This window comes from Rhinichthys klamathensis, unplaced genomic scaffold (genome assembly GCF_029890125.1).
Source record: "Rhinichthys klamathensis goyatoka isolate OS25496 unplaced genomic scaffold, OSU_Roscu_1.1 h1tg000262l_1, whole genome shotgun sequence".
Classification (NCBI taxonomy): Eukaryota; Metazoa; Chordata; class Actinopteri; order Cypriniformes; family Leuciscidae; genus Rhinichthys; species Rhinichthys klamathensis.
Genome location: NW_026606783.1, coordinates 1,957,099 through 1,974,104, shown reverse-complemented (window position 1 = coordinate 1,974,104; position 17,006 = coordinate 1,957,099). Strand labels below are relative to the sequence as shown.

At 41.9% G+C, this 17,006-nt stretch overlaps 1 pseudogene; it reads right to left on the bottom strand.

Moving 5' to 3' along the window:
* Positions 1–701: 701 nt before the first annotated feature.
* LOC130101842 (meprin A subunit beta-like) lies at positions 702–16,395 on the bottom strand (annotated as a pseudogene).
* Between the last annotated feature and the right edge of the window lie 611 nt (positions 16,396–17,006).

Genomic DNA, 17,006 nt, shown 5'->3' with positions numbered 1-17,006 from the left:
CAATCACCACTTGACCAAGCACTTAAGCCAAAGTTAATGCAAATGATTTCTTTCTGAATTCTCAAGTGAATTTTATTGTAATGCTGTTTAGCTATTTTTTTTTTTTTTAGACATATCTAATACAAATGTGTATGTCCTTTTGTTCACCTGCAGAAAAGTAGCAGCTCCACCATATGCCACTAGATGGAACTAAAATCTCGCAGGTGGTTTCAATCGCAGGCCAAACCAGGGTGCATAGGCTCCTTTTAATGATAAACGCAGGATTTGGGTGGTTTTGGAGTTTGCAGAGTTTTCATCTGTCCAATTTGTATGCATATTCTCTTATATTCAAATTCAACACACTTGAAAATTTTAGTCATATTTATTAAACTGATTACTTGCAAACACGGTTTTGTGATTTTTTTTTTTTTTTGGGTAAATGGAGCATTTCAAGGTTAGATTAGTATTTTACAGACAATAGTATACATGCAGTGATTAATAACATTGAAAAGACTCAGATATGGCAAATATTTAGCTTAACCTCCACAGAGAATGTGTGAATCAAACATTATTAAAGAGTTTGACAATAAATGCCTTATTTATAAATTGTTATAATTAACTCTAAGAATAACATAGATTGTAAATAAATGAATATAAACTTAATCTGTTCAGCTCCTTTCATTAACAAAACACATTTAGCTATCATATCCCAGAAAGCTGAAGATAGATGTAGTTCAACTTCTTTGGCATTGAACTCATGTGTAGTCAGACAAGGGAAGTGATAATAGTGATTTCTCGTGATTAACTCACTAGAAAAAGAAAGTAAAGCACCAAGATGATCAGAGAGGAAGCAGTCTTGGCACAATCACTAAAAGAGGAGAGGTAAAAATATGAAGATACACATTATTAATGCAATAGAACCAATCAGTTCTTTTTTCACATAAAAAAAAAAAAATCAGAGGATAAAGGATAACAACTTGAATGGAGTCAGATTAATCATATTGGAGTCAGAAAAATAACTGAATTATGCACATCATCCTTCAACTGCTTTTTGTTACTATTATTAGTTCAAAATAGCAGTGTAAGCTTCCAGCCTTACAGATGTTACTATATTCACTCTGTATACATTATTTCTTAAATACTGTTATTTTTTAAAGTACTTCCTAAAAATATTTTAGTTTTCTGTGGACACAACAGAGGTTAAAGAGATATTCACCTTGTAGCACATGGTCCCTGCTGGGCACTTGCATCAGGAGAAATGTTGAAGTTCTTCACTGTCACTTTAGGGCAGGGTAGAGAGTCTTTCTGAAGAAGCCCTGAGATATCTGGATTGGAAAACAACATTTATAGACAAAGTGGGTCACACTATAAATATAAATAATAGCCCAACTGAATCCTTGTCATCATTCTTATTATGCTCAGTTTGCTTTAAACTAGACAAGTTAAACTTGTTCTCTGAGGTTACTTCACAAAACCTACCTTGCATGGTGAGGAGAAATATGATGTCACCACCCTTGATAAACTCTCTTCTAGTCAGATCATCATTTGTTATGCCATATATAGAAACCCAAGGACCCACAAATACAGTCTCATTTCCGATGACAACTTGACTTCCGTTGTTTCGAGGATTGTTCCAGTCTGCTACAAAAAAATGTTGCTTTTAAAAGGCCCTTCAAAACTACAGATAATAACTTTGATTCATAAAAACACATCTGACAGAAAAATAATAGGACTCTCACTGGAAGATGCCAAAGCAGGGTCAGTGGTGATGCTTTCTTCTAAGGACATGCGCTTCTGCATGTGTGGATTCTGGTCAAGCATCTGGAAGGTTATTTGTCTCCATGGACAAGGCCACTGCAACTGGTCATCATATGCACCAGATACCAGATGAATATACATGGCAAGAACATTCTGATCCACCTTTAATGCAGCCTGAAAGCGATAACCATCACTGGAGTAATACAATGGACTCTCCAAAATCCCATTGTTCAAAACCTTTTCAGAGTCCCTTATCTGCCATATGTGGGGACACTCAGTCTCTGAAATATTTATATCATCCAGTGAGAAGCCTCCACTGGAGTTTCCAGCTCCTTTACGGGCTTCAAATACAACTTGGAAGGTTTTATTTGCATTTAGTGACACATGATGCAGTTTCCAGTAATTACCTGGAAGTTCTGCAAGAAATGGAAATTAAAATGTAAAATTAAACATTTTAGGAACGTTTTAAAAGCATAGGCCGACATGTGTTTTTCCGCCTGTAATATTACAGTACTTGAAGAAGAGACCGACCTGTGATCTGATCCATAAGTCTGAGAGTTCCTCTGTTGTCTGCTTCATTCTGGTACTCTCGGATCCAGATGTTGAGCTGGTCAGACTCATTACCACTGTGATAGTAGTAGAACTGCAGGCATTGGACTTTGCAGTCTCTTTTAGGGGTCATTGTCTTGCTGTCCATTATGGCCGTGTCCCCTTCCTTTCTCCCCTCAGTGCTGAAGTGCATGAAAAAAGACATCCCTGCAGACATGAAAACAGGTGTATAGTGGAACTGGGTGGTACAGTGACTGCAACTGTGGATGGAATTGAAGCATTTCTTTTTGGGCAATTAGTATAGTAAATAGTAAAGTATAGTGTAAAGTCTCTTCCTGTGATATCAAAACAGACACTTTCCGCTGACTGACTGAAACGGAACTCACCATTTTGTTCTTTGCTCAAGTAGGTGTGGTCAGTCACATTGATGCCACTCACTGACTTAACTCTCTGCCAGCCATAAACGGCAGCAGAACAGATACTCATCTGACACAGATATGTATCATCAAAACTGCAGTGGTCAAGGAAAGAGATGGAGGAATCTGTCATGCAAACAGACAAACACTGAGGCAAAATCAATTCCTTACAACTTCCATTCATGAGGACATGTTTCCCTGGTCTTCTTTACATCAGACTTCAAGTCCTACTGAAATATCTAACAACCACAAACTGCAACATTTTAATCTTAGAATCCACTTAAACTATACGAAATCTATAAAAGTCCAAATGAAAGCAATGTGTGTAAAATACTCACTGCATTTATAGAGTTTGTTGAGCTCAATCGCATCATATTCACTGATGTCCAGGCGTTGACCAATCACATCTTGGAACTCAGGAAGCTTGGTGATGATCGTGGACCCATTATCGCTACTGAAGGCATTTTTATCATAATGCATCACAGAGTAATAATCATATGGGGTGCCTTGGGTGGTGGACACATTCTTGTTGTATTTAACAAAATTATTCTCCTGCCCTGAAAATAAAGACTTGGCTTATTTAAGTGCTAATTTAAATGGGCACTGCAATCAGCATGTGTATGTCTGTATATAACTTTTACTCTTTTCCTAAAAAAAACAAATAAAGTTGAAAACAAAATAATAAAAAATACAAGGCAACCTTTTATGATGTTTTCAAAGTTGATGGTCACATAATCATCTCTGTCATATCTTGACTGCTCATGCCAAAATCAGTGCATGGAGAAACTCATGCTCGATAATGGCTTTTATTCCACAGTTATTTCCAATGGAAAGAGTCTGGCCTCCAGGAGATGAGCGACCGACATATGACCAACACCTACGAAATAAGCGAGAGATAACAGCACATTTACGCAGCACATGCAATAATGTTACGTTAATAACATTATAAAGTAAAATTATAATCTTCACAAAAAGTATCCAAAACTGTCAAATAACACAAATATAATATATATATATACCAAACAATGTTAAATGCTTATATATTTGTTGTGCTTCTTTTCAGGACTCAAGTTTGAACTAACTAATAACCCTTTAATTTTTTTTTAATTTTTAAATTTAGTTAATTTTTATGAATTAAACAGCTTGAAACACTTGGGGGAAAAAATAACCCAGTGAACATGAAAGTATTATACAATTTAAGACATTTCTCTTTATATAGAACCTTTTTGAAATAAAGCGTTCTTTAAAATTGAGTCAAGAGCCCTAGGGTTTTATACAGAATCCCTTCATTTGTGTTCCAAAAATGAACGAAAGTCTTTTGGGTTTGGAATGACATGAGGGTAAGAATTTTTGGGTGAACTAACCCTTTAAATAATTACAACTAAAATATTTTATGATCGGAATCTCTAGAAGGTTCTGTAAAAGAAGCGTCTAAAAGAACCCTTTAAGGCTCTATATACAGAACCTTTTCTTCTAGAGTGTATGCTGGTATAGATATGTATACAGCCTCCTGGTAATGACCTTCTTGCCTGTAACTCCTCTCCTGTCTGGATCTGGTTGTTGTATGGACTGTCTCTCTGGTCTAACCCTCACCTGTCTGATCCCTCTTTTGATTTGCCCCTCTTAAAGTTGGCCCAAGTTGTATTGGCAAAAGCCTTTAGAAGGAATAGTCAAGTTTTGATAGGTAGGGAATACCCAGCTAGAAATTTTACGTTCCCAGAACGTTCTGAGAACGTCCCCGCTGGTGTCAAGGACCTTGCCTGGTAACGTTCCCACAACGTTCCCAGACAGACACGATGTGGAGTTCTTTAAAGGGTTTGGGGACGTTATTTGGAGGACCTTCAGGGAACATTCAGGATGTTCTGGGAACGTTTAGAGGACAATATTCAATTCAGAAATCAAATGTTCCCAGAACATTCTGAGAACGTCCCGGCTGGTGTCAAGGACGTCGCCTGGTAACGTTCCCACAACGTTCTCAGACAGACTTCCAGAAAGTTTACACTGCACAGGTTCATGAGATGGTTAAAAGAGAAGCTGCAGTAAAACTAACAAAGGAAGTGCTTGACAAGTGGACAGGTCCGGTCTGGTACGTAAGTCATCTAGTTGCACCAAACCCACATTCAGTCACCACACCTGTGCGTCTTGTGTGGAATAGCAGCCAGAAGTTCAGGGGACTGAGCATGAACGACCTTCTGTTAAAAGGACCTGATGTCCTGAATTCCATCAGAGCCGTCCTGCTCAGATTCAGGAAAGGAGTGTTGGGAGTGTTGGGAGACATCAGAAAGATGTATAATTCAGTATGGCTGGAAGAACGAGAAATGCATCTTCACAGATTTCTTTGGCGAGACACACCTGAGGAAGAAATAGGAGAGTATGACCAGGGTTAACATTGGAGATCGTCCGGCAGGTTGTATCGCGCAGCTAGCAATGAGGGAGACCGCTGGTTTGGCAGCTTTTGCTCACTTGAAAGAGGAGCGAAGAGTCCTAGAAGAAGACAGCTATGTGGATGATATCCTCACATCTCAAAATGATCGGACGAGGCTGGTTGAGATCGTGAAGGGCATTGAGGAAATCCTAGAAGCTGGTGGATTCGCATTGAAGGAATGGGTCTGGTCTGGTCGAAGTGGGAGGTCCGGATCTGAAAAGACAAGCAAAGTTTCAAGCCTGATTCCTGAGAGAATTGTAACGCTTCCTAATCAGCTGGTAGAGGGGGATGAGAAAGCCCTGGGAATTGGATACCTGGCGGAGGAGGATAGATTGTATATAACGACTTCTGTAAATTTTTCCAAAAAGAAAAGGAAAGTGAGGACTGAGCAGGATCTTCCCGAAGAGGAAGTTAGGTTGAAGACCTAGACGAGAAGAAACCTTTTGAGTCAAGTAGCAGGACTCTACGATCCACTTGGTCTAGTCACACCAGTGAAACAGAAGGGCCCGATTCTCGTTAGGAGAGCATTCCAGGAAGGCGGAAGTGGATGTCTAACAAGACATACATGGGACACTGCGCTCTCTGAGGGAATCCGAAGAGAAGCTATTGATTTGTTTGAAGAGTATGTGCGACTCCAGAAAATAAAGTTCCATAGAAGTCTTACGCCTGCGAACTGGAAAGGAAAACCATAGGGAGTCACGTTCTCGGATGGGAGTGACAAAACCTATGGTGCAGTACTATACCTCAGGTGGGATACCGATCAAGGAGTGGATGTTCGCCTAGTGGAGTCTAAATCCAAATTGACACCACTAGAACTGAAGGGAGATCCAGAAGTTTGTGGCGCAGTCTTTGCAATACGTCTGAGGAAATACTATGAAAAACATGGACGAATAAAAGTGGAGAAATGATTCCATCTTGTGGATAGTCAGATGGTGCTGGGAGCCATTCAGCGTGACAGCTATGGGTTTCAAACTTTCTTTGCAAACAGGATCGGACAGATTCAGAAAACAGGGGCAATTGACGACTGGTGGTGGATTCCAGGGAAGGTGAACATCGCTGATATTATCACACGAGGGGCGAGCTCTAAAGATCTTGATGAAGACTCTATGTGGCAAAATGGACCAGAGTTCCTTAAAGAGTCAGTGGACAAATGGCCTAAGAGATCAGCAGCTGAAATTGCTGATAATGCTAGAGAAAGTGGTAACAAGCTCCAGAGGAAAGTCTTCACGGCGGCAGTGACTAGAGCCTACATGGAGAAGATAACTGAAGGGAAGAAAGTATCAGTAGCTGAGAAGTCGTTTCGCTGTAAGATGCTGAGCAGACTAATTACTGGAGGACGGGTGGATGTCGAAAGATTTAGTAGTCTGTCAAGGTTGGCAAGAGTCATCGGCTGGGTGTGGCGTAGCGTAAGAAAATGGCTGGAAAAAAGGAATCCCATCTGGGAAAGAAGATAGAGTTGGAATCAGTGGATTTGTACTGACAGTGGAGGAAAGAGAGGACGCTTTGAAGGCACTCTTTTTGGCGGCACAAAAGAGTACACAATTCCCTGAGACTACACTGTGCAGACTGGTTGTGTTTAAAGAAGAAAGCACAGGACTTCTTGTGTGCAGAGGAAGATATGAAGCCTTTGGAAGAGATAGACTCACCATTCCACTATTACCTATTGAAGAACGAGTTTAATTGCTACTGGCTCATGAGGCGCATAATGTAAACCATGAAGAGATTGCTGGAACACTTCTGAGGATGAGAAGAGTAGCATGGGTAGTGAAAGGTCGGAGATTGGCCAAAAAAGTGGTGGAAAGTTGTGTCATCTGCAGGAAAGCACGGGCAAAGAAATGCAAGCAGATTATGAGTGATCTCCCACCTGAAAGGACTGGACCAGCTGCACCCTTTGAGTTTGTTACGGTAGATCTATTCGCCCCTTATGAAGTGAAGGATGAAGTGAAGAAAAGGGTGCGGATGAAGGTTTGGGGCATTGTGTATTGTTGCATGGCTTCAAGAGCTGTTCATACAGATGTTGTAAGCGATCAATCCACTGAAAGTTTCTTGTTGTCGTACAAGAGGTTCACTGCTTTGAGAGGACATCCCATAAAAGTGTGGTCAGACCTAGGCTTGAACTTTGTGGGAGCACAATCAGCCCTGAAAGATCTGTACGAATTCTTGGAGCGAGTAAGGAAACCAGAATTCAAAGAGGAAGCCGGGAAACATGGAACTGAGTGGGTTTGAAAGTTTCATCCAGCTAACTCACCCCATAGGAGTGGAGCGGCTGAGGCTGCTGTTCGTGTGGTGAAAAGAGCTCTTCATAATCTAGGAGGTGATGGTATCTTCACGTGGGGGGAATTCCAGACTTTTCTGTATATGGCAGCAAATCTGGCAAATGAAAGGCCTATAGACACATGAACTCAAAGTCGTGAGTATTGTTTGGAATATGTCACACCGAACTCCCTGTTGCTGGGAAGAGCAAGCCCAAGAGGAGATCCAGGTGATTTCGATTTTGCAGGATACCCATACAGGAGGTTAAGGGTTATCCAAGGAGAAATTAACAAGTTCTGGCAAAGGTGGAGCCAGTTAGCAGGACCAAACCTGTTCATAAGGAGTAAATGGCACACAAGGGAAAGGAATGTTACCGAAGGGGACATTGTCTGGGTTGCAGACCAGAATGCTCTGAGAAGTCAATACAAGTTAGGAAGAGTCATCAAGGCAAATGCTGATCCTAAAGTTATTGTGAGAGATGTTGACGTAAGAGTTTCCTCAAGTCACCCAGTCTTTTGTTCAGGACCAGAGAAATCGGGCACGAGGAAAATCACCAAATGTGAAGTCACTAAAATCCCATCAAACCATTATTCATAGGGATGTTCGGCGATTAGTTGTATTGATCCCAGTGGAAGAACAGTACAAGGACAGTAAGTGTGACCTCTTGGATTCAAGAATCAAGAAGGTCAAGTGGGAGGTGTGAAGTTAAAACACGTATTTATGTGACTGTAAATATTACTTGAGAAATTAATGAAGAAAAGAGGTTTATGGCGAAATGACTGTCATAGATGGTGTTACGGAAAGTCACGAAGAGCGCCGTCTTCCGGGTGACGTCATCCGGCATCTGTCGGAAAAAGCCAAACTCTGATTGCGAGCGCACCTGATAGAGGTTGATTCATCATAAGAGCGCAGTAAAGACCAAACACAGGCAGAAACGAGAGGGGTGAGAACAACGCTTGTCCTGCGGGGTTTCCAGCTTGCTTCCCTTTGAAGAAAGGGGAAAGCTTTGTAACTAGAAGTTATGAGGTATGAGAGAGAAATACAACAGAAATCGGATGCGCATCAGTGACTAATCAACCCGAGACGCTGCTGGTTATCAAACTAGTTTGAGCTTGAACCTTTCTACCAAAGAATTGACTGTTTGAAGAAAATCTAACTGCAAGTTCATCTGTTCCAATGTAATGTGACATGAATGGAGAGTAAAAAACTGCAAGTCAAGATTGTAATAACTTTAATGAAGAGTGAAAGTAAAATCCATTTTTGAGATGATTCCTGTGTCCGTGGTTGACTAAGCATTTTTTCAAGTTAAATACAGAACTGATGTGTGAAATCCGAAAAGAAACTTGACAGTCACAATGTGGAGTTCTTTAAAGGGTTTGGGGACGTTATTTGGAGGACCTTCAGGGTGTTACATGTGTGTCCTGTGTTTCCCCCCGTCATTGTGATTTGGTTTAGTCCTGTGTTAGTTTTCCCGCTCCTCGTTTGTGTTCAGTTCCTTCACCTGTGTCTAGTTTATTTGCCCCAGCTGTGTCTTGTTCTCCTAATCTGTTCTGTGTATTTAAACCCTGTGTTCTCCCTCACTCCTGGTCGGTTCTCGTTCGTATGTACGTTTGTGTATGGTACGTTTGTATTTGGTGTGGTTATGTTTCCTGGATTCCTGTTTTGAGTTATATTAGTAAATATTATTGAATTTGATCTGCTGACTGCTGCCTCTCCTTCAACCTGCACCACACCCGTAACAGAAGAACCGACCGTTACAGCAGCATTATGGGCATCTTCCTCTACCCTCAAGATTCCACCGACCTTCTCCTCAGCCTCTCCCAGAATCACCATCCGATCGAGACCTACGTCGAGGAATTCCTCCACCTCGCCCATCAGGTGTCCTGGAAAGAGGAAGCCCTCAAGCACTCCTTCTGGATGGGTCTGGACGATCCACTCTTTGGGCAATTTCCAGCTACTGCCACCACATGTTCCCTTAGGGAATATATCGACAACATCCTGTGGGTGAGTGGATCGTCCTACACCGTTGATGTAACCCCAGATCTCCCTTCTGTTCCTGTCTCCCCACTGTGTCCAGTGTCTCGTTCTGCCGAGACCGTCATGCCTATGCATCACGTCATGCCCACCGTGCCAGTTGGAATTTTGGTGGAGCTAAAAGAGGAAGACTGGCTTATAGACTGGGACACAGAGCTTCCCTGCAGCCCAGCCGACCCTTCACCACTGGTTCCGTCCAGCCCAGCCAAGCCTGCACCACTGGTTCCGTCCGGCCCAGCCAAGCCTGCACCACTGGTTCTGTCCAGCCCAGCCAAGCCTGCACCACTGGTTCTGTCCAGCCCAGCCAAGCCCTCACCGCTGGTTCCGTCCAGCCCAGCCAAGCCTGCACAGCAGCTTCACGTCGCTTGCCCGCCAGCGCCCCACTGCAGCCCTGCCGAGCCTGAGCTTCCCTGCAGCCCTGCCGAGCCTGAGCTTCCCTGCAGCCCTGCCGAGCCTGAGCTTCCCTGCAGCCCTGCCGAGCCTGAGCTTCCCTGCAGCCCTGCCGAGCCTGAGCTTCCCTGCAGCCCTGCCGAGCCTGAGCTTCCCTGCAGCCCTGCCGAGCCTGAGCTTCCCTGCAGCCCTGCCGAGCCTGAGCTTCCCTGCAGCCCTGCCGAGCCTGAGCTTCCCTGCAGCCCTGCCGAGCCTGAGCTTCCCTGCAGCCCTGCCGAGCCTGAGCTTCCCTGCAGCCCTGCCGAGCCTGAGCTTCCCTGCAGCCCTGCCGAGCCTGAGCTTCCCCGCACGCCTGCCGAGCCGGAGCTCCCCCGCACGCCTGCCGAGCCAGAGCTTCCCTGCTGGTCCCGTCCAGTCCTCCCGAGCCTTCTCCGCTGGTCCCGTCCAGTCCTCCCGGGCCTTCTCTGCTGGTCCCGTCCAGTCCTCCCGAGCCTTCTCCGCTGGTCCCGTCCAGTCCTCCCGTGCCTTCTCCGCTGGTCCCGTCCAGTTCCCCCAAGCATGTCTCTGAACCCGTCACTCCCCCCAAGAAAATTTTGGGGGGGGGATATAAGCCACCCGAGGGACAGTCTCCACCCTGTCCACCTGATGTGGCCTCTCCACCCTGGCCACCTGAAGTGGCCTCTCCACCCTGGCCACCTGAAGTGGCCTCTCCACCCTGGCCACCTGAAGTGGCCTCTCCACCCTGGCCACCCGAGGGAAAGTCTCCACCCTGGCCGCCCGAGGGAAAGTCTCCGCCCTGGCCGCCCGAGGGAAAGTCTCCGCCCTGGCCGCCCGAGGGAAAGTCTCCGCCCTGGCCTCCTGCACATCCTGCTCCGCCCTGGCCTCCTGCACGTCCTGCTCCGCCCTGGAGGCTTCCTGCTCAGGGTAGGCCACGCCCTCGTCAGCCTCCAGGGCGCCCGCCCCCCCACCCCTTTTAAAGTTATACGGCGCGAGGACGCGCCTTTTTGGAGGGGGCGTTATGTTACATGTGTGTCCTGTGTTTCCCCCCGTCATTGTGATTTGGTTTAGTCCTGTGTTAGTTTTCCCGCTCCTCGTTTGTGTTCAGTTCCTTCACCTGTGTCTAGTTTATTTGCCCCAGCTGTGTCTTGTTCTCCTAATCTGTTCTGTGTATTTAAACCCTGTGTTCTCCCTCACTCCTGGTCGGTTCTCGTTCGTATGTACGTTTGTGTATGGTACGTTTGTATTTGGTGTGGTTATGTTTCCTGGATTCCTGTTTTGAGTTATATTAGTAAATATTATTGAATTTGATCTGCTGACTGCTGCCTCTCCTTCAACCTGCACCACACCCGTAACACAGGGAACATTCAGGATGTTCTGGGAACGTTTAGAGGACAATATTTAATTCAGAAATCCAATGTTTCCAAAACATTCTGAGAACGTCATGGAAAAGTGGTGGAAAAGTGGTGTAGCCTTTACCAAATAATAGGAAAACATGACAATAATAGAAAAGAGACAAAAATAATACAAACATATTCTAAAGACCCTCGCATTGAACTTTATGCCGCTTAGATTTCGTGAGGAGACCCTGCAGGCTATGTAAACAAGAGTTAAAATAAGCAAATTGGAATAGGCCTAGCGCATACGTTAGCTTTTTTATCTAAAAAAAAAAGCCAATATAGCCTGACCATCTACGCGAGAATGGTTCATTAAAATAACTTTACATGATAATCACATTGGCTTTTTCTGGCTCGCTGTCGGTGAAGAAAACAGGAAAAAGACCGCTGTTCGTCCGAGAAGGGTCCAGCCCGCAGACAAACCAGATAAACGTGACAGAAGTTGACGGAAGTTGAACCTCGGTTCGTCCCACGTCACCGCACACAAAACGTGATGTATATGAGAATGTTCTCATTAAGTTAGTCACAAAACTTTCTCATATGGTCAACAGAGAATCATATGGGAACGTCCTTATTATGTTCCCTTTTTGTAATGTTGCTATGTGACCATAAAATAACCAATATGGAACGTTCCCCTAAAGCACATGTGTCAATTACAAGGCCCGCGGGCCAAACACGGCCTACCACGACTTTTAATCAGGCCCGCCAACAAATTCTGGTGATCAATTTAATGTGGCCCGTGCGCTGTTTAAATATACGTCTGTGAATATTACAACACCGCGTTTCCATTACCCTTCAAATTGCGCAAATTGAAATTGCGAATTGAAAATACGCTCAATGGAAACACGTCCATTTCGCAAAAACTCCCGTTTAGGCCTATCGCAAAAAAGTTTTTACGCTCGCATGAGGAGGTTTTTCAGGCAATTCGAAAAAGGAATATTTCGCAAAACTGCAATGGAAACAGGTTTTACGCATTTACAGTCAGCTGACTTAGAAGACGCGGGGATAATAGGTAACATTTATTAGGCTACATATGTAGAAGACTCTTTTATCCAAAAAAGGAACAAAACAATTCGCCACATCTCATTCATAACACAGGGCTAAGATTATCACAAATAGGCTAAACAAGATTTTGACCCATATCCAAGTGTGTGTGCGAGTGTGGAGCGCGCACTGGATGGCGTGGGCGCGAACACTTGCAATCAACAGTGGAAACAACTTAAAATACTCTATCATTTCTGGTCATACAGAAAATAATAATACATTATTCGCAACTACTTTGTGTAAACTCACAATAACAAGAAAACGTTGTGCTTTTGTAAAATAAAATAAAACAATCAGGCGCGCTTCATGGTCTCCGTGAACTGAAGCGCTAGAACTGAAACAAAATATAGCCTAAGCTAAAGCTTGAAATGTCCACTTTAAAACGAACAAATTCGAATCGAAAGCTAATACCTTCTGATTATGTAATCCGTATGAAAGGTGCATTTCTCTCCAAAGGTGCATCCGCCGTATACAGCGGAGATGGAGATGTTTTAGCCGACACTGATTTTTGATTAATAAACAATTAAAATATCTTGTTATTTTTTCAGACACATTTATTATAGCCTATAACTCACCTATAAATCACCTTTCTGTGGGCTGTGGACCTGTGGTTATATGGCTCTTCTCATTCAGCACTGCGCGAAAAATATAATTTTCAGGTTCTTATGAAAAAATGTAGATTTTACTGGTTTTCTATTAATTTGTCAATATTTTAAATGTTTAATAAAGAGGCAAAAAGTCATAAACAAAAATCTGAAAATTCGTCGATATTTATTTTTTTGCGCAGCATTTGGTGTGTAGGTAGCCTACAGTTCAAAAAAAAATTTTGGTGCAACTTTGCGTTTTAAAAATACAACCATTCATTTTTCGTTTTGCAATTACGGGTTAAATAAGGAAAAACGAATGGACACAAAAGTACACTGACCGTTTGGACATAATACAAGACAGAGTTCTTTATTAAATTCATAAAAGAAACAATAATTACAGGAATACTGGATTCTAAACCTCAAAGAAATGCCACAATCAAGACCTCGGAGCAGAAATGAGGGAGAAACAGCCCGGAACTCTTAGGCTATATGTGCCGTTCGCAGTATAAGGGTCTGCCATTAATGCTTGGATAACACACCACGTCTCCTTCCATTAATAATAATAATGTCTAGTGCGGTGGCTGTGATATAGGCTATAAACCTACCAACATCCGTTACCATGATTTTTGGAATGACTTATCGCGAGAGCATGGGCGGCGCTAGGGAGGGGCTAGCAGGTGCTTCAGCACCCCCAAGTAAGACCAAAGCACCCCGATAACAGTCCTCAAAACATCAATCATACTAAAGAACATAATCATATCAACAGATGCATAATAAATGAGCTAGAAAGGGAGGAACACAAAACACAAAAACTGTCAAAAATCAATGGTTTCTGAAACTTGCCAAAGGCAGACTGCCAGACAACTAGGCAGCCACTGGCAGGTCACGTGACATGCCAGGCTCAGACTGGCAACTGCCAGCCAGCTGAAGATTGAACCCCCACTCAAAATAAGCCAAATAATAACATTTTCAGATGTCATTTGTTATCAATACATTTATAATTATCTACCATTTGTTGAATATTTTGCTTTATCAAACAGTTTTATGAATTTTTTTTTTAAAGTACTGTTTGTTTTAAAGTACTGTTTTATGGTTACTGTTTTAAATTACTGTTATGCAGTTATGCTGGTCAGAGACTTTGCTCCTGACACATGTTTCGTGAAATATGTAAAAATGTGTTATTACTCAAAATTAAAAAATAAAACCTTGTTATGATAATGTAGTTTAAAGAATTGAGATGTTTTTATACAGTTAGCCTACTAATACACTTATATTTCAATAAATGAAAAATCCTCTAAATATATATCCGGCCCCTGATTTTATTCACAACCCTCAGCATGGCCCTTACTGAGTTTGAATTTGACACCCCTGCCCTAAAGTCACATAAAGAACGTCATTTTATGACCAACTTAGACCCATATGAGAACGTTTTGATTACATCCTCTTTGTAACGTTGTTGTGTGACCATAAGATTACCCTTACGGAACGTCCCCCTAAAGTCATATAAGGAACGTTATAACATGACCAACTTAGAACCATATCCGAACGCTCACATTATGTCCTCTTTGTAACGTTGTTGTGTGACCATAAAATAACCAATATGGAATGTCGCCCTAAAGTCCTATAAGGGAGGTTATTTTTATGACCAACTTAGACCCATATTAGAATGTTCTCATTAAGTTAGTCACAAAACGTTCTCATATGGTCAACAGAGAACCATATGGGAACGTCCTTATTATGTCCCCTTTGTAATGTTGCTATGTGACCATAAAATAACCAATATGGAATGTTCCCCTAAAGTCACATAAAGAACGTCATTGTATGACCAACTTAGACCCATATGAGAACGTTTTGATTACGTCCTCTTTGTAACGTTGTTATGTGACCATAAGATTACCATTACGGAACGTCCCCCTAAAGTCCTATAAGGAACGTTATAATAGGACCAACTTAGACCCATATGAGAACGTTTTGATTACATCCTCTTTGTAACGTTGTTATGTGACCATAAGATTACCATTACGGAACGTCCACCTAAAGTCCTATAAGGAACGTTATAATAGGACCAACTTAGACCCATATGAGAACGTTTTGATTACGTCCTCTTTGTAACGTTGTTAAGTGACCATAAGATTACCATTACGGAACGTCCACCTAACGTCCTATAAGGAACGTTATAATAGGACCAACTTAGACCCATATGAGAACGTTTTGATTACGTCCTCTTTGTAACATTGTTATGTGACCATAAGATTACCATTACGGAACGTCCCCCTAAAGTCCTATAAGGAACGTTATAATAGGACCAACTTAGACCCATATGAGAACGTTTTGATTACGTCCTCTTTGTAACGTTGTTATGTGACCATAAGATTACCATTACGGAACGTCCCCCTAAAGTCCTATAAGGAACGTCAAAATAGGACCAACTTAGACCCATATGAGAACGTTTTGATTATGTCCTCTTTGTAACGTTGTTATGTGACCATAAGATTACCATTACGGAACGTCCCCCTAAAGTCCTATAAGGAACGTTATAATAGGACCAACTTAGACCCATATGAGAACGTTTTGATTACGTCCTCTTTGTAACGTTGTTATGTGACCATAAGATTACCATTACGGAACGTCCCCCTAAAGTCCTATAAGGAACGTTATAATAGGACCAACTTAGACCCATATGAGAACGTTTTGATTACGTCCTCTTTGTAACGTTGTTATGTGACCATAATATTACCATTACGGAACGTCCCCCTAAAGTCCTATAAGGAACGTTATAATAGGTCCAACTTAGACCCATATGAGAACGTTTTTATTACGTCCTCTTTGTAACGTTATAATGTGACCATAAGATTACCATTACGGAACGTCCCCCTAAAGTCATTTAAGGAACGTTGAACTGCAGCACTTTCATTACCAAAAGAGGACGTTTCAGGAACGTCCCTAATGTTCTGTAAAGGTTCGGAACGTTTGTCACCTTTAGAGAACTTTTAGGAAACGTTACCCATGGTTGCGGGAACGTCACCTTCTACCTGGGTAAGAGTTTATTAACTCATGAATGTTTATTTTTTATTTTTTACTACACATTTAATTTAGCACAGTTTAGGCTAAATCCTATATTGTGGATTACTAACTAGAAGCATGCTGTACCCTTCAAGACTCTCCACAGAGATGTAAAAATCTTCTGCTGCTCTGGGCTTAAAGTCAATACATGATTTCAGTCTGAACTGCTCAAAAGCTCTCAAAATGACTCCTCTATAGTTCAGTCCTGTAACCACAATCAGAAAACAATAATTGAAAACAATATTAGGTCATTTAAATATTTCAAATTTGATTTGTTAAAATGCAAGTGAATAATCAATGTTTTCTTACTGAGATTCACACTCAGCTTATAGGGGACGGGAATATCCCACCGGTACTCATTCCCAAGAATGGCAGTCCTTTGATTAGGCTTTAAAGCAGATGATTATTTTAAGTATCCTGAGAATATCATATTGACTGATTTTTGAATTGTCCAATATTCTACTTTTAGAATGCCTTGCCCTTGGAACAAAACTCACCACCATGATGTCTCCTTCTTTGAGATTTAAACCTAATACAACAACAGTGTTGTTTAGAGGTTAATATGCTTGAATAAATCAGGTGTAAAAATGTACAAACGAATAGATATGTTACCTTACTGCTTAAATAAAAATACTTGAGTTCTTCAAATAAAATATTGGTTTTACCTTTATTTATATCTGGTATGTCCTTCCATTCCTCAGTGCCTTTGAATAAAATATCATGAAGACAAGAAGACAGAGAGGTGAAATCAGAATTCAGTGGCAGACAAAAATGTAATTTTAGTAAAACAGCCTGAAAGTAAAATGAGAAAAAAGAGCAATCACATCTCACAGATATGACAATAATCAAAAACATCTTGCACACTGAAAACATATTACAACATTGCAACAGATTCATGTCAGTGACTGTGCTGTACTTACCATTTGTTTCTAGTGGAGGCTGAGAACATGGGATATAAAAATCAATATTCGGACATTAAGAAAAATACATTTAAAAAACGACAGGTGTATATCACTTTTAAAACAAAAATGTATTATAATATAAGCCTTCTACTATCCAACTTACCATTGGTGATGCAAGACAAAGAGCCAAAGCCAAACTCAGCAGAAAAAAA